The sequence below is a fragment of the Alosa alosa genome, chromosome 6 (genome assembly GCF_017589495.1).
Source record: "Alosa alosa isolate M-15738 ecotype Scorff River chromosome 6, AALO_Geno_1.1, whole genome shotgun sequence".
Classification (NCBI taxonomy): domain Eukaryota; kingdom Metazoa; phylum Chordata; class Actinopteri; order Clupeiformes; family Clupeidae; genus Alosa; species Alosa alosa.
The window spans coordinates 18,702,251-18,721,913 of record NC_063194.1 but is presented as its reverse complement, the minus strand read 5'-3'; positions in this window follow the sequence as shown (position 1 = coordinate 18,721,913).

The following is a 19,663-nucleotide window of genomic DNA, read 5'->3' as shown; positions in this document are numbered from 1 at the left end:
AGCTTCTTGTGGTGGCCTGGGTTGCTTTAATCGCATTAAATCGCGTAAAAATTATATATATATATATATATATAACATGTCATCTAGACACTAGACGTTTGCATGATTACGTATCTAAACGTAGACATAGAGAACAAAAACGTTACAAGCTTAGAGTGTGTAAATAAAACAGCAGCAACTGCAGTAAATGAAGACCTTTGAACACTGTTTTTGTTAACCCTAGACATTGTTTAGTGTCCAGTAAATCAAGGCTCTTTTCCCACAGACATGTAGGCCTATGTGTTCAGCCAAAGTTCTATTCCCATTTCATTCCTGTTCCAAAGGTTTTACATGGGTATAGTTACAGAATATTGGGTTATATGGCTATCAGAACCAGGGTATGTGCTTTGTTTCTTAAGGCCTAAATAACGTTATTATTACTATTTTGGGTAGAAAAAAATCATGACAATTGGTCATTAACATTAACACATTTTTAGATAGCCTATGTATACTAATGCACTGTGTTGGAGTGGACATCCGAAACACATTTTTCATTTTCAATTTAATTTCACTTATAGAGTGCCAACACATTACACATGTCTCTTGGCGCTTTACAGAGTGTTAAACATTCAGAGAGAGCCCATGACAGGCTTGAGGGAAAAACTCCCTAGAATTGGAGATATATAAAGGAAGAAACCTTGAGCAGATCCATGACTCAAGGGCCTGACCCATCTGCCTAGGGTCAGTTACAGGCAGAGATGGCAAAAGTACTCACTTTACATACTCAAGTAGAAGTACAAATACTTGTGTTAAAAAATACTCTGGTAAAAGTAGAAGTACTGGTTTAACTTCTTTACTCAAGTAAAAGTAACAAAGTACAGGCTTGGAAATTTACTTAAAGTATAAAAGTAAAGTCTTGTGAATGACAACCATTTTTTATGCAACAGCACCTGAACCACACAAATGTTACCAGAGTGCAAGAGTGCTAGTCTCTCTTTTTAAATCTTCCCATAACCTGTGTGTTCTTTTGTCCTACCATCAAATGCTGGACATCTTTAGAAAGCTAAGATCCTGTAGTTTCTTAGAAAGCACTGGCACAGAGTTACAGAGCCTAGAATATTGTTTTTTTCTTTCTGCGAGATAACAAGCATCTCTGAACTGACTACATTTCAGTCCTCTAGGTCACTTGATATGATTTTAGAAACACAATTGAGCCCTAGCCCCAGGTCTTGCGAAGCTGTGTGCAAAAGTAGATCAATATAAAATGAAAAATCAGTATTTTAGACCATTATTTACCAAGGTATGCTCATGCGTTTTGTAATGCCTTATGGAAACTCCTCATAGGACTTTTGGTTACCCAAAATGCATACTGACAATAAAAGTCTGCATTTCTGAGGTTTCTTGTAGACTATTTGGATTGTGTGTCAGGTTCTGATTTAGGATGACTACACAAAATGGAAAAACTACATTATATATTATATACTCTATTTTTGCATTTTCTTTGTTGGCTTCACGCGTGTGTATAAAATGGACTATACATCTTCACAACTAATATTGGATAAAACCTGCCTTTTCAGATTTTTAGAATAGGCATTTAGAACAAGCTAAGGATGCATCAACGGGACTGAGGTGGAGCGTGTCACCAGCTTCAAGTTTCTGGGTGTCCACATCTCTGAGGACCTCTCTTGGACCCTCAACACCTCTACCCAGCGTCTCTTCTTTCTGAGGAGACTAAAGAAGGTCCATCTGTCTCCTAAGATCCTGGTGAACTTCTACCGCTGCACCATCAAGAGCATCCTCACCAACTGTGTCACAGTTTGGTATGGCAACTGCTCTGCCCATGAAAGCACTGCAGAGGGTGGTGAAAACTGCCCAAAGCATCACCGGTTCCTCACTCCCCTCCATCGAGGCCATCCAGGGCAAGCGATGCTTGCGTAAGGCGCGCAGCATCGTCAAAGACTGTTCTCACCCCAACCACAGACTGTTCACCCCACTCCCCTCCGGGAGGCGTTACAGGTCTCTCCGCAGCCGAACCACACACAACTGCACTACTTTATTCTACTGTCTACACTGCACTACTGTATATCTTTTGTCCTGCGCACCACCTACTTTGTATATCACATTGCACTTTTCTGCTTTTTTGCACTTCTGGTTTGACACAAACTGCATTTCGTTGTCACTGTACTTGTACTCTGCACAATGACAATAAAGTTGAATCTAATCTAATCTAATCTAGAGCCATAAAATGGTTACTGCAATAGTTTATTTCATATATATGTACCATGGGCCATATTTTGCACCCTGGTGCATGGCGCAAAACTCGTTTTCCACCCAGCGCAAAGTATATTTTCTTATTTTGCACGTTTATTTTTTAAACAATGCGCCCAGGGGGTTGGCAATTAACCACTTAGGGAGTAGCTTAGCGCATTGTCTAAAAATCCCTATTGTACACCTGGTCAGAAGTGTATGGCGAGTTGTTTAGCCTATATGTTATTTTAAGACCGCATTGTCAGTCATATTGGCGGGTGCACAACGCACCATCCTTCTATCATCCATGAACGCACACCAGCACGCCCATGCAAAACATTACAAATGACTAGATGTACCGCATAGCGGTACAAAATATGACCGCCGCTCAGTCCTGTACATCCATTCAGCGAAAATAAATCATATTAATGAATTTGTCTCCATCTTCTACTCCATCCCCCACTCTTGAAACTTTTGTGTATGCTTTGATTGAATGTGTGTTTGCGGGCCGCACACAAAGTAGCCTACTGGCGCTGCAAAGGTGAATAGATTTGTAGCACTTGCCAAAAAATTTGTAGCATTGTTATAAAACCTTTAAAATATCTAAACAATCACAAGTAGGGCAGTTCATCTCAGTCCATCCATTGCAACTGGACTGATGAAAGGTACACCTGTAGGCTACATTGTATTTGGGAAAAGCAGAAGGTAGCAGCATAATGTATTTATTTATTTATTATTAAACAAAACAATCCCTGTCAGTTCCATGCAGTTTTCAACAGCTATCAAGAAGAGAGGTCATGTCATGGATTTTTGTGAATGTTTCTTGTTCTACATATGCATAAGTTTAGTCATCTAGTTCATATGATATTCAGCTTTATTGTCAATGCACAAATTAAATACCAGTAGTCTAAAACAAAATGCCGTTTTACCCAGTGGTGCAAATAACTGACATGTCCAAAAGGGCCTTCATGAAATGCGTTGCTAGACTGTTCATACACATTTTAACGGGCCAAGTTGAAGAGCTACTGTCCGTTATTGTTTGTGCAAATAATATGCTGATTCATGTTCCCATGGGCGGATTATGAACTTTCGGGCCCCTGGGCCCAGATGTATTAAGGGCCCCCCACTCATTTTTGTATATGTGGGAGGGGGGGGTTTGGGGGTCCTCCCCCAGAATTTTTTTTAAATTTGTTTGATGTGATTTCCTGTATTCTGGTGCATTTTGGAGATGGCCAATACTAAATTCAATCAGATTCATAGCCTACATCCTGATTTGTTGATATTAAGGCAATGATTCCATGCAAAGGCTTGGGCTTCAGGGACCCCTGACCCCTTGGGCCTGGGCCCAGTAGGCCCGTTCAGTAATTCATCCCTGCATGTTCCCTTGCATTTTGCAACTATGAGGTCCATGGTTAGTCTGGCTTTCGCCAGACCAAGCTCAATCTTTTAAGAAATCGAAAAGGAATCGCCGGCAGATAGGCTGAGTTCACCCAGCCTAGTCCCCTAGGCGCCCGATAGAAATATTGTTTAATTTTGCGATTGAGATATCCACGCACTGGAGCCCCGCGATGTTTTCGCCCCCGGTTTCAGAGCTATTCTAAATGCAAAAATGCATAGAGGGAGTTATAACAAAACCGTGACTGTTAACAAACTATAAGCTATATAAAAGTAGGCCCTATGCTAGGCCTATTACACAACATAAAATGTCACTAGGCTATGCTGGCGACCCAAATAAAATCTCCTTTGGGAACCAGTGGCTTACAGTATCAAGCGGACTTAAGCTGCCACCTCTTGGCGAAAAGTTAATAGTTTTGCATATCAGTAGTAATACATTTCTCGCAGCTGTGTGAATCAAGGAAAGCGACACTTCTAAATGGAACCCAACCCACTGTACAGCAGCTCAAGGTCTGTGGCTAAAGCAGCCATAATGAAAGCGTTATCATTGTTTGGATACTTCACACACACGTGTTGTTTAATCGCATAGACTACTACCAAGCTGGAATCAAAGCACATCGACTCCCCTCTCACACCCTAAACACTCACTTCGAACAAACAAAAAACGTCTCAGTCTCACGGTATAGCCATAGGCAAAACTGTATTGGACCGGTGTAACGTTGGTAGTAAATCATCCATCGCAAATAATGATTTTTGTAGCATGTGCAACAAATATGTGTAGGTACAGCCCTGCCCTGGATACATCTCTCAACGTGCGCTCTAAAACATTTGGTTTAAATGGAGATGTAGATCACTTTCAGATAATGGGTGCGTTAATCTACATTATGTACTTGTGAGTTGACACAAATTATTCACTTTGACGAATTTATGTAGTTTCAGTCCTAGTTACTTTACTTTGAGCCATGCTCTTCCCTACTTGAATCACCTTTGAAAATAGAGGATTGAAGTAGCCTATATGGGTGTTTGGGAATGAACGTTGACTCAGATGCTTTTTGAGACTTTGAGCGTCCCAGTGTCCCAGCCCCCTAAATTGGTAAAATTTAGACAGATTTTTGGAGGATAGGGCTGTAGCGATGTACAGTAGGGCTGTAACGATACACCAACCTAACAATTCGATTCGTATCACAATTTTTGACCCACGGTTTGATACTGTGACCAGGGCCCATAAGAGTCCAAAGTCACGCAAAGGAACCCGACTACGCCACCCAGAGGGAAACTGGGAAATGTACCCTACTCAATTATAACACCTTAAAACACAAGTTCTTATATGGACAGAGAGAGCAGAGACCCAATTCTCAAGTTCATGCAAAGTTTTATTAATGTTTTTGGAAGCAAATCAACTGCTGGAAGGGAAATAGTTAGTAAAATATATATGCATTTTATTAGATGTCACTAAATTTAGTTCATTAAATAGGTAGTTTACAATCAAGCACAATCACAACAGTTTACAGTCCAATATAAATATGCATGTATCTTGTGTAAAAAAGGGACAAGAAATACTGTACCAGCTGGGAAAGTATGTCAGGTGGGCCACTGGAGGGAGGGAAAGCACCCAGAAGAGACACCAATTTACCTGTGCAAAAATAGTCACACACACGCACACGCTGATAGCCACACTCACAGCAAAGGGTGGTGCAAACACGCAGTTAAGAGTGTACACAAACACGCTATAAGGAAACACACTAAGCATGCAGGTGACCAATAAGGAGGAGCAAAGAGTACCCAACCACCAGTGGGCCCGACCGATCCCCAGCTGTGGCGATATACAGCCACTAAGGGTGATGCTGATGCAGCTTAATTGTATCTACGAGACGAACACAGTTGGTCACAAACAAAACAAACAATAAAATGATCCGAGACGCAGACACAAACTTCCCCCCCTCAAAGCACACGGACATGCAGGCGTAACGAGACAGATCACCCACAATCAGCCAGCCCAGACAGCCGCGTCTGTGTGCGAGATATAGTACACGTAAACAAAACAAATTGTAGAAATCATAAATAAAATACAAGGCAAAACAGCAATGGCAATAGGTAGCTCTTCCTTGCATCCACGCTAAACTGAGTGCCAATTCGACCAGTCGTAGTGCAGAACCCACCTTATCAGCAGACCGAGGGGCTTGGGACAAGGGAGGAATGTGGCCGAGTGTTCGCTGGGAGCTCACCGTCAAAAACTGCAATCTTCCTTGCAGCGACCGGGGGGATTATATTCCGAAAGAGCCGAGCAACACAGCACCATCCAAATGCTGCTACATATAGCGATTTAAGGCCTAGGCTAAATGAGGAAGTGATTTACGCCATGTGATGTAAATTATGGGGCCGGCCCATGTAATCAATTGGGGGCGTAGTCCCTGGCTACAATACGAACCTCGATTTTTCTTTTTTTGGAGGGGGCTAGACATTTAAATAGCCTACCTTAGAATACCAGAGGATTACAATGTAATATATCTGTATTATTTTATATCCTGATATAAAAAGAGAGAATACTGAATGTCTGATATTTATGACAGCACACTTTATGCAGATTAGCCTATAGCTTAGGCCTACTATTTCTATTACAACTCTACCACATTCAGCTGTCTGGTTGAAGCCTGGAAATATTGTAAACAAAGTAGCATAGTTGGCTAGCATATCCTAGTCTACTGATTGGACTGTTCAGTTTCCTCATGTGTGATTAAGGTAATACTGTTCTCCTTGGGACAAGCCTTTTGGGAAACATTGGTATTGAGATGATCATTCAGTTCTCCCAGAATCCCCAGCGCGAAACATCGTGGGAATCTCAAGCACAGTCCAGCACGCTGGCGTTGCAGAGATCCCCCAACAAGCCATTGCCGTCCTCGGCGCGGGCGTTCCCACATTCAGTCCAGCAATTAGTCTCTGGCACTGCCACACAGCAGGTGGGGTGCACACACCGCAAGAGCCCTACTCACCCTGGGGAACCACAACCACCAGCGGCCCAATGCGGGGCGTGCTAGCAGTCACCTGGTCTGTCGCGTCTCGTCCCCAGCTCCCTTCAGAGAACGCCCTCAGGTCGCACTTTCGCAGTGTGTACCACTGGAACATTCCGTCGTCTCGCCAGTCGGGGCAGCAGACTCCAGTTCCATCGCAGCCGGACCACGCTGGCGCTGCACACAGCTACAGCTACCGACGTTGACGTCTCTCCTCTGCTGCCTTGTCGCAGAGCTGTCCTCCGCTGTTCCGGCCACTCCACACCGCCACGATCGCGCCAAGGCCTAGACCCACCCTCCCCATGTCCCATCGACCCAGCTTCATGAGAGAGCACAAATTCCATTATTTCAAACACACCGTTTTATTTATTCTAGAACCCTATAGTAAATAATAATAAATAATAATAACATAAATTATAATAATAATTTCACCCAAATGGGCCCTTTGAACAGCAGTGGCTCATTCTGCTCTAAACAAACAGAAAACAACCAAATGAGAAAAAGCACATTTAGCCCCAAAATGGTCTCTTGAACAGTGGTGGTTCTGTCCGTGTGTGTGTGTATGTGTGTGTGTGTGTGTGTTTATGAGTGATGTTGTGTGTTGTGTTTGTGGCAGATTTTGATGCCTTGATGACTGATACTGGGGGCTCCCATTTAAAGCACTGTGGTTCAATGTCAGCCATTTTCACAGTCATGAGGCCATCCTTAAAAATATTCTTGTTTGCAGTAACAGCCAAAAAAATAAAAAGAATGGGTCGGTAGGTAGGTCAATATTTTTTTTTTCAAGATTCAAAGTAAAAAAAAAAAGTACAATTAACTGACTGGTTCCTCAACCCGTGCCTTCAGGCGCATCACTGCAAACCTCAATCTGATGCAGGTTATGTAGACCAGCCTTTCTCAAACTTCTTTGACCTGAGGCCCAGTCATGGCAGACTTTGGGGTCATAGGGCTCATCTAAACGTACCCAACCCCACTCCCTCCAAATCAAATTGTAATTATCATCACAATCATTGTTATGCCTCTATTGTTATACATGCACTTTCACTTAAATGTTTTGTGACATGCACATCAGAGGACTGCTTTACTAATGTAAGATAGAATTAGTTTCATTTACATGGTTGCATGATGCTTGCATAAGAAAGGAAATACTTCTCAAAACAGCAACAATTATATGGGTGCTATTGTTTTGGGATGTTTCCCTCATGCAAGCATCATACATTGGTAGGAAATGGAGAAAAAAAATACATGTTTTCAATGAAGTTTAATTTGAATGCCTGAATGTAAGGATTCAGGAAACACAATACCAGCTTTTTTGGCGAGCAGGCGTAAATCACTGATCTGTTGATCTTTAACAGATAGAAAGAAGGCTACAATAGCTTTTGGCCACGTTATATTCAAATTTGACTATACAATACTCAGTGCTATACAGTGTATTATACAGTCTCTGCTCTGTTTCTATGGAAGTTCCAAAAATCAACGTTGTTCTATTAAGTGTCGTTAAACAATTAAATAGCATTCAACAGGTTGAAGCGGAGCTTTGATACCAACGTTATCGATTAGTTTCAGTTTCTCTCGCGCAGACGCCTGCATTGAATGAATGCTCATTCCACCACTTTATTGTATGGCTCCATGTTTAATGACATCGATAGCAGAAACGTTTGTTTTCTTTTTTTGTCGGTCCGCGGTATCTTGATCAACTGCGCAGCAAATTATCAGATGAAGCACCGGGCCTAATTTCACTCTACGACTCCGCGAACCAGCAGTCTCCACGTTGCGGACCCACATCAAAACAAAACTATTTCCTGATTGGTTTAGAAATCCTATTTTCTGATTGGCCGATAGATTAGTAACTGAACAGCAGCTCACTGAGCTGAATGAGCGCACAGACAGCAACGTTGTGTGACACCAAAGATAATGAATGCGTAGCAAGATGGGTCGTCCTAGTTCATGTCTATGAGGGCAAAGTGGAGTTCAATCCAGGTTCAGACTAGCCTAGAAATCTAGACGCACCCTAGCGGCGGCAAATTAATTTGCTCAGCCTGTACGTATCGAACCATAGGGATTTCTATTGGCTTAGCACCGTGGATGTTCTCCAATCACAGCGCTCTATTTTGTTAGAGTCTTAAGGCGGGCTTAACAGGATAACGACAGTCCTGCGACTGTGAACAACAAGGAAGGTGGCTATGGCGAACGAAGAGCGGTTGTTTGAATCGGCGTTGGCGTCAACTTTGGAGGAGTTGGACTTGTGCTTTTCTTTGAAAGTTGAGCAACACAATGCACTTAAGTCATTACTTTCGAAGAAGGATGTATTTGCCGTTTTGCCGACCGGATACGGATATGCTCGTAGCGCTGGCCTATTGCATGCCTAGGCAGTTTGAAAGACAATTCTCTGCCCGCCCCTTGGATTAATCGACGTGAATGGTTCGATGCCAGACTATACATCTCAATGATATAGGATGGCCCCGCCAGGCTAGGTTCAGACGGGCTCTGGTTCAGTTCCCGCCTGCACAGGGGCGTGTCACTGACGTATGACTTACGTTTGAACGGCTCGGTTCCACGCCAGACAAGCCGGAGTACAAAATAAACTTGGTGTACACCTTCATTAATGTTGATTTTCTCCCGACTGGAGGGTCATACTATCACGACATTCTACTGAAATAGGGAGGAGGGTTTGGAGATCATGATACCGTGTCCGAAATGTGCATCCATTGCTCAGAAAAATAAGGCTTTGGCAAATTCTGGGAAATTCTTGGATTCTGCCATAGACCTCAATGTTAAAAAGAGAGCCGATCACTGCATAAATGTGCGGGAGCGTGTACTGCTACCCTATTTTCATAAATTTCCAGGGACAGGGAATGGCCTCTCATGAAGTATCTTCGTAATTAACCATCTTTGGTGACACGTTTGTAAAATATAGCCCTTAGAATTTTCTGTGCGGGCAAGTTAATAATTTGTCGGAGTGAGAAATGCCATGTGATGTGTGGCGTGTGAGCGTGTGAAGTCATTGAAATGCGTGTGTCTCACGCTCAATGCATGAGACTTGAGAGGTCAGATATGGACTCAGCATCTCCAGTAACCCCTAAAAACATACTAACATGGTCCATTTTGGCCAAGCAGCTCTTATAATATGATCAATATAGGTGATTATGCTAATTTATGCTAATTAGCTCAATTACACAAATTGCCCAACAAATTAGCATCCGGCAGTTTCTGCATGCTGGGAACCCATACTATATATTTCCATCATAAAACTTTGGTGTACTCAACATTTCCGGGTTCACCTTTCTGTCCACTGGACTAATGGGAAACATAATTAGAATAAAGATATTACGAAATACTGTACATCTCATGATGAGTAGTTATTCACCATCATTTGCAAATTGGTAATGACGGCTAAAAGTGATAGGGGAGAGGCAAGAGACACATATGGAGCACAGCTGAAGACACAGATAGTGTCTGCAGGATAAATGTTTTTTTAATTCAGTCATTTGAGCAATATTAGGGTAAGTGTTGCTTTTTCCAGCCTATGTTTTCGATGGTAACCCATTGTCAGTCAATAGTGAAAGGAACTGCATATAACTATCTTGTCGTTGACTGACACCATGGTGAAGTTAGTTTCACAATGAGTTCAAATAATAGAGTGCAAATGCGTGAAGGCTATGCTAGGTTTTAGTAAAGCATGGTTTAGTGGAATGACTATTCCATACGGTCTCGCAAGCAGCCTCCTTCAAATGCGCCGTTGAATGTCAAAATACCGATGCATTTATTTGACATCGCGCTTTGCGCCGGTAAAGGGAATGGCAGATGTCATTCTCATTGGTTTAAATGATGTTATACGCCCCAACCACCATGACTGATTAAAAAACCTAGCAACACCTTGTTGCGCCATGCACTTGACGTTTGATAACGAAAACCCTCCCAATGTGGACTGGACATCCTACTAAATTTGAATAAGCTTTTGACGAGTGACGATGCGCTTTTGACTGTCATGAGGTGTAATCAATGTGCCCACTCTTTCACTTTCTTTTGGGGCATTATCGCTACAGAAAATGATATGGACCATGGAAGCATGAAAAACTGAAAAGAGCAGAAGAGCAAAATTACACCATGCCTTCTTTCTCCGCCCTGTCTCCAGTAGCATCTCCTGTAGCATTTGATCAGCGCTCTTTTTGAGTTTGAACTAGGGTAGTGCTTAAGTACTAGCTACTACAAACTGAACTTATTGTTGTTACATTCTATATATAACTATTCAAAAGCCCATTGCGCAAAGTTAGGATCCTAAGTTAGTGCTTAGCTACTAGGTGCTACAAACTGAACTTAACAATTATTATGGGGGGGGGGTGCATGGTGATAGAATGACACACGAAAACAATACATAAATTAACATATCAACCCATGTGTTGGTAATAACTGATTTCACCATGCATGCACATTTGATCCTCCCCAATGTTGACTCCAATGCTAGTATATGTGCAGTAAGTATATGGTTAAATATTCGTAGGTCTAATTGTTGCTAAATTCATTATGCCTTATTCATGCCTATGGGGTTCTTCCACAGCAGCCAATCACCAAACCTATTTACCATTAAAACAAATCACCAACAAAGCAACCTACAATATGTTTATCACTGTTCCTTTTGTTAACATACAAATGTTTAAGTTAGTTGCATCATGATATAGCCTATATTATTTGTTATAGCATATTTATAGAATATGTGTTGGAGTGGACTGGACAAAAACTGTTTAATGGAAAACTTATGGTTTTATTATTATTCAAATTATTCTAATTGTATCTGGAAATTTTGTTGGTAGGCTAACTAAGTTTGATTCATATCTGAAGTATTTCCTCCACTAAACAAGTTAAACTAGGTCAGCTATATTTGTAAAATTATTTTTGATGGATATTAGGCCTACATAAAAAAAAAAGTTTTCATTAAAATTTTGCTAATTCTGTGCTTTTTTACTACATCAAAATTGTAACATAGGCCTATTGTATTACAGAATGTCCTAGCAGGACTGGTTCTAGCCTACTACATTTGGGTGGGCTGGTATAGTGGGCAACATAGCAAAGCGGTCAAATTAGATCATTTTTAACCAAAAAATGGTTCAAATTTAACACAAAACACAAACATGGTACTACCTAGCTCGAGTTGCTCCAGCCAACAGCCAGGGATGAGCAGTATTTCTGATACATATAAGTATTTCAAATTTCAAAACATTATTTTGGTGATGTAATGACATATGAGTAACTTGTAGGTTGTTCACACATGCAATACACTCATGCCATACCAACCTCAAATTTCTTGATAACTTGAATGATCAATTTCTTGATAACTTTAATCATCTAATCGGATGTGGTTGCCCTGCAGTGTTGCTCAATCTGGGCATGCGTTGACAATGTCAAAAACTTGTCTCCACTTTGTACTGCTTGACAAGTTCAGTTGTGACTTTTTGAGCGCATCTCTGATACAGTATTTAGGCTATGAGATGTAACAGGCAGACATCGTAACATTCAAAATACAAAAATACAATATTTTATTTTGATACATGGTGTGGCTAATGTATTTTGTAGTTTATTTTGATATAATTAAAATACTTATTAAAATTAGGGTATTGATATTTTATTTTAAAATACATTTTGATGTATTTTTGCCCATCCCTGCCAACATCTAGAGGAGCCAGGCAGCTACAGTGCTACACTCTGGGGGCATCTTTAAAATCATGCCTGCACTGCACTGTAGCACTGTAGCTGCCTGGCTCCTCTAGCTGTTGGCTGCAGCAACCGGAGCTAGGTGGCACCGATTTTGTTCTGTTTTTTTTCTCATACTGACAGTACTCAGTGACTTTGACAAACAGAGATCTATGTGAAAAAGAGTTTTCCATTTTTAAGGCATCAGGTGGGGGATTGACCTAACACACATACATAACCCTACTGTATGTACCAGCTACCATTACACTCAACACAAACTCATCTACAGCTGGGTTTGCAGGTTGCACATTGCGCAGATGCACAACTGAAACAAAATTTCTTGACTTTGTCTGGGTGGGCAAGACACAATGCTTGGCCTGGCCTTTGCCTAGAGCCAGCCCTGTGTCCTAGTGTGGTACGAAACATGAATGAATTTAAAGGTTTTTTTTCTTCTATTGTCTATAGTTGCTGCTAAGTTCAGTCATTAATAATGACATGCAATACAATCCAACATAATTTTTTGAGGTACCCAGACATGTAGCATATGTGAATAATGTCAAGATCTTACCCTGATTGTGAAACTACAATTCAAAGCTTGGGATCAATTTCAAAACTCACATTCTCATCATTTTCATGTAGTATGAAAAACTAAGGCACTGTCCTTTAACCTAATATGATGCTGCTAAAGTGGGTTTAGTCATAGAGTTGTGATAACTGCCCTGTGTTTTTGCCTTAAATAATAAATCTTAATTCATTCTTGGCAAAATTTCTTCAGTCTGACAGTAGTACTCCTGCACGACTTTCCTGGTGAGATTTTAATAAGAGCAGTTACTGCACATCATGAGGGCGCAATAATAAGGCAACTGCTCATGGGTCCAGTATCTGGACAACAGAACTGTGCATGGCTGCTAATTCTGGCCCTCATTCACAGAAGCCAATTGCTCTTGTACAGCATCTTGCCACCACCTAGTGGTAGCATGGTGTCCTTATTTTTTATCTGTCTTTGATCAGAACTTTAGCTGGTTCAGAGGTAGAGAGATGCTTACAACTGACTTTATGGACTAGGATATGTTAGGATTTCTAAAAGATCCAAAGACACAATGTTTCAGTCTTGAAAGGGGGAGGTTAAAGTTCCTGAAATTTGTTGGGAAGACATTTTGTTGCGAAACACCTTGTGTAGGTTAGAAAACTACTCCTGAAAACATAAAGACTGTAAACTGAATTGTGGAGTTAGACCATTAAACAGGACATCCTCATTTTCATGATAGCAGGCTGAAGAGTTGTGCTACTAGACCTCTGATGGTCGCCTAGAAAAAGGACCCAAAGCTGCCATCGTTGCTCATTTAAGGAGATCCTGGTGCTGCTACTAAGCTGCACTGCAAGTTTGCTCCCATAGCAAAACTCAAAGTTTATGTCTTAACGTACCAAAGATCACAAAACCCACTCGAGGTCAGATGACAAAAGTGTGTAGGGCAAAACGTCTGCATTTCAGACTTCTTTGTCATTGAACAGGTGCAATTATTAAAAATTGTCATGTTATTTTCACATAAGGAAAAATCGCATGTACCTGGATCTATTATATTGGCAAAGATGGCAGCTTGTTTTTTGTAGGCGAACTTCAAACGTCTTAGAATTAGCTGGTTTAGTGAATAGTTGGAGCCAGAGTGGTGGAGAAAACAGAGTGGCGACATTCCCATAAGAGACCATGGAAAAACATGGCAGCGGATCCCTTCAGATTTGTTTGAGTGCATGACACCTTTTCCCATAGCATGACAAACTCGCATATTTACTTTTTGTTCACAAGGACTTTAAGGGTCCTCATGACACAGCACAGTCTGGCTTTGGGACCCACAATTTCCCATTTTCATTTAGTCGCGACCGATATATTTTTTTTAGCGTTTTAGTGTAGGTGAGCTACATGGTAAGACACGCAAAGTGCCTGTAGGCCTGCTTGTTTGGAACATGCTGATGTTTGGCATTACATTTGAGAAGTCTTCAGGATATTAGGATATTAGATCTGATAAAGTAGCACTTAAAATGGGCGATTTTTTAATTTTTATTTTACAACAAGCTCCACGACCCACCCAGAATGGTTCCGCGACCCACTTTTGGGTCCCAACCCCCTAGAAACACTGCTGTACAAGACTTGAACTAGGTGATACTTGTGTGAGGAAATCATAATTGCACACTCTGGGGGTGATTTAATTGAATGAAACTGACTTAAAACCTCCTGGGCCAATCAATCAATGTGTTCATTGTATGTGCAGGTGGTTTTCCCGTGGTGGAAGGCCAGGTGAAAGCCTAGTATGATGGCTTTTCATAACATTTCTATGTGCAGATATTAAAATGAAATGAATCAACAAGGAGCCAAGGAACATATTTCAGATTGAATCAAACACACATACACACACAGCGTGTAACATTTTCTTATGTTCATGCAATCTTCTGCAATGCCATGCAATGCAATAATAATCCCAAGGTAATCTCTCTCTCTCTCTGTTTGTGTGAAGAATGAAGCTCAAAGCTATTCTCCTCCTCTTCCCCCTTGGAAAAGCTCCCATATTACAACATTCTGTCTTGTGAAATATGAATGCTGTACTCAATGGTATCAGTCAACCCATCTAGGCTTCCCCCCTGACTAACTACAGAACATATCAACTTTCTGTGAGCCTGAATGCATCGATTAAAAATCAAGCACGTTCTACAAAAAAAAAAAAAAAAAACATCAGAGAGAAAAGGCCATTTGTTGAAGTAGACAATTTTTATTAATGGTAATAATGATGATGATAATGATGATATTAATAATTAGTAATAATCATAATAATAATAACGTTAATGTCATAATAAATAGAACTCTTCATCTGAAGCACATAAGAGAGGCATACAGAAGGAGGAAGAACACAAAGTCTAAGAGTACAGAGAGGGGGAGGATAGGAGGAGCTTTTTGTTTTCTTTTTTTGTTTAGTTTTTTTTCTTACAGTACTTTACCTTTTTTAATATATCCATTTCATTTTTTAACCTTTTTAGACTTTTATTTAACATGAACATTTACAAAAAGGAGAGAGATAGATTTTTTAAAAAATCCTTATAAATAAATTTTTGCTGTTATAGAACAAAATACAAGATCTTGGAAGTCAGAGAGGACAGGAGATGGGGGGAAGCAGGAAATTAAGGAGGGCTTGGGTAGGTGAGTTTTTGTTGGGGGAGTGGGGTGGGGGTCATATGTACATTACACAGGGAATACAAAAGGGGGACAGGTATGGGGAGGTTTTCTCAAACAGTTAGGACCAGAGGGGTTTCTTCTCTGAGGGAAGTCCTGCAAGTGTCATAGCTCACGTGCTTCAGTGCAGAGTCTCTCTCCCAACACCCGCCTCACCTCGCCTCACCCACTGGCCACTCGCACCCTCTGCAGTGGGTGACTCAGCTAGAGCTGGCCTCACGAGAAAATGCTCAAAGCGGTACTGAATACCAAGGAACGTCAGCCTACTCAAACTGCCTTGGTGGACAGTGGACGTAGTGCTTGCCATGGGTTGCATCTGCACTGTTGTAAGCTACCAGTTGAAAAGTAGTGAGTTCACTTTGAGACACCAGACACAACTGAAGTGCAATGAGGCCTTTGACTCAGAGGATGTGAACAGACCAAGCTATGTTGGAATGTCACTGATGGTGGCATGCTGCTTGCTTCAGAAATACGACCTCTGTTGTCATGTTAACGGTAGATAAAATGCAAAGAAGAATATCAAAAAATGTCTGACAATTATAGCTATTGCAAATATGTATCTGAGTGGTTTGTATTACATGTGAACGCCCTGTAGTGATATTGCTGACCATGAGCCAAGCAACATTCTGTGTGCATATGTGAAGGGGCGACTACCTACTGACTATGACTATCTATAACTAAGAGCTGTATTTGGAAAGTGTGGGGCATACTAAGCTAAGAGCGCAGTGTTTGAATGTGCTGGATAGAGCTAGCCTTTCGCAGGGTTTGGAAGCATAGGACGCAACTAACTGTTGCTAAGACGACAGCTTGGAAGTGTAGGGCATAGTTGAGCGCAACTAAGACAAATTGTGTGGAAGTGTCGGGCATATCTAAGAGGGGTGGGGGCCATAGCCGAAGCTGTGATCAAGCGAGCTTGTAAGTGCGGGGCACACCCAGCACACTTTAGGCGTCATCTCAGCTCTCTAGTGCGGCAGCATCTCCTCTCTAAACTAGGTCACATCAGTAGGCATCTCCCTCCTCCACAGCATCGCCGATGCCGCGCTTTCTCTTGATCAAAGACCTCGGAGTCTGTGTTAAATTCACACTTTGGATGGAGAGAGAGACAGAAAAAAAAAAACGGAAAAAAAAATCAATATTCATAAACTTTTGCATCTGCCATCCGGAATACCTTGTTCTACTTAGCGAGCTTTTATGACTGATCCAATTTCGATGAAGTGTGTGTGTGTGTGTATGTGTGTGTGTCTGTGTGCATGTTACCACAGGGCAGGCTTAATAAAAAAGAGAAAGAATAAAGGGAAGAAAATTAGAAAGACGATTGACTTTCTGGGCTTCTTGCAATCTGGTGCTCGCAATCAGCTCTTAACAACTATGGACTGTGCCTGGTGTGGAGTGTCAACTGTCTCAACTGCTGTATATGTGTGTAAGTGTGTCTCTCTCTCTCTCTCTGTGTGTGTGTGTGTGTGTGTCAGGGAGAGAGACAGCACATATGTAGGTGAGCTCAAAAGAATTCACAAATAAAGTTGATGGGAGCTGTCATTGTGAGTGCACAGGTGGGGCTGTCTGGAGGAAGTAATTGGTTACGTGGGGCCTCAGTTACTGTCGAGGCCAAAGGAAAAAGGCAATTGCTTATATGCACCCCTGAAAAAACCATCCATAGATATGTATATATACAGAAACAAGTAGTGTCACATCTTTTCACATTTAAATACATTCAAGAACTGCTCAAAAAACACACGTTTACAGGGAACGCTCTCATAATAATTCAGGTTGTTACAGCAAATAAATCATGATAATACCTTTAAAAAATGTATTTTTTTGTTGTTCCTTTAAGTTTTTCTTTTTTCACAAATAATAACTCTAATCAGACAATATTGACCAAACAATAACAGTCCATTTGTAGCATTGACTTTTGAAACATCATTTGGTTAACAGTGTCTGTCTAATGTCCGTCAGAGTCTACAGTTCTCATGTCTGTTTGAATTATGGTTATTGGTGTCATGCGCTGTCTACTGAAGTCATTTAGCACTTTCCTTGGTGTTTGACATCCGGACTGTCTGAGTGACACAAAGGCTTGGGCTTCGACCCTTGCAGGTAAGTGATCAAGCTCACAACCCCAAAAACCTGTTCATTCATTTCACCTCCGATTGGTCACTCAGACCACCCCCATTACAAAAAACAAAACAAAAACCAAACATAACCGTTCACCTGCCAACAGGAAGTGACAGGCTATGGCTCCTCCCCAAATAAGGAGTGGTGTCTGAAAAAAGACTGACCCCAGGAAGCTGACTGTTGACCGTTTGGCCCCTGTTCAGGGCAGAGAGGTGGGGACTGAGGGTGATCAAACTGGAAGTAGAGTTGTGACATCCATCGCAGCATGATGGGGACCAGTGGTCTGCCATGGAGGGAGACCCAGATTGACCCTGGTCCTCACCCCCGCACCCCCCCCCCCACCCCTTGGGTAGCCCTGACCCTGACCTCCCAATACAAAGTGGGATTGGGTGCGATGACACGGGCCAGGGGTGATATGGACGATGTGTGGCACTACTCTAAGGAAGTTGGATGAGTGAGAGCACAAGAAATCAACGACGAAAGAAAGGAAAAATTTCTGACATCCCAGAATAAGAAGGAAGTTGCCGTGGGAACCAACGGACCTCCGTGTGAGAGAGCACACACGCACACTGAGGGTGTTGGTTTGCTGCACCAGGATGCCGAGCTTTACAGTACTTCAATACTTGTATACACACTCATCCGTTAAACATTTGACATCACTGACATCACTCTAAGCAATCTATCTATCAATCTATCTATCTATCTTTGTGTCTGTCTTGGATGAGAGGGGCAGGGGATAGGGTGACAGAGAGAGAGAGTGAGAAAGAGAGAGAAAGAGAGAGGGCTAAGAGGGTCCCTCTTAATCCTGCAGATGAAAACATCAACAATCCAGGGCGATCTGTTCCATCTCCCCTTTACCCGTTAACATAAAAACATCTCTGTTCATATATTTATATACTGTTTTATACATATAATATTTTTCAACTGTTTTTTTAAAGCACAAAAAAGCATAGAAAAATAAAATGTTATTGTCATAATGAAGCGTGTTCCCTCTTGCTTTCTCCTTCTACCTCTTTCATTCACACTATATCACACGTTAATGTCTTATCTCTCTCTCTCTCTCTCTCTCTCTCGCTCTCGCTCTCTCTCTTTCTCAGTGTTGGTGGTCCCCTGGTGGAAACAAGTTTCTTCTTTCTTGTCAGGCTGCTGGCAGATTTTTTTTGTGTGTGGCCGCGGTTCCGCCTTTCTCTCTCTTCCTCCCCAAACTCAGTCTCTTCTTCTTCTTCTTTTTCTTTTCTTCCTCCTCTCATTTAAAGCTAGTTCTCATTTTGCGTTTGTCACCTTCTTGTCATTTTTTTGTGTGTGATGTCCATCATTACTGAGCACAGCGTCCTTTCATGTTATTTACTGGAAAGGAAAAGGAGAAGAGAAAAAAGTTTAAGAAACACAACAATGCAGAGTCAGGCTTTTAGTTAGTAATGCTAGTGATACTTTCAAAGTGTTCTCACGTTAAGACCTTGTCATCCTATGCCACAGTACTGACAAAGGTTGTTTTTATTCCGACTCAAGATTTACTTTACAATCACTAAATAAATATAAAAATACATCTTCAAGCCATGACTCCTATTCCTTGAAAGCAAAGAATAGGGAGGCACATTATTTTATTTCAAGGCGGCGCTATAGAGGGATGTCAACACGGCTGCACAGTGGCAGAAGTGCAGTGCTGTTGCATTTGGCTTTTGAGAAACAGGGTCCTCTTTGCTCTTGCCAGTTTCATTGTATAGACTTGAAAGCAACAAGGAGATTGTGAGCGTGGGCCAAACCCAGGGCGACAGAGTGATCTGATCAGAGACAGAGAAAAAAGGCGCACACACACACACACACACACACACACACACACACACACACACACACTCTCACTCACACAGGAGTTCACTCAACTCTAAGCCTCATCATAGAGCAAAGGGAAGTAAGGGCAGAGGGAGAGAGAAAGAAAGAAAGAGAGAGAGAGAGGAGGAAGAGAATGAGAGAAAGAGCAGAGAGGGTGAGTGAGTGAGTGAGTGAGTGAAGGAGCGCG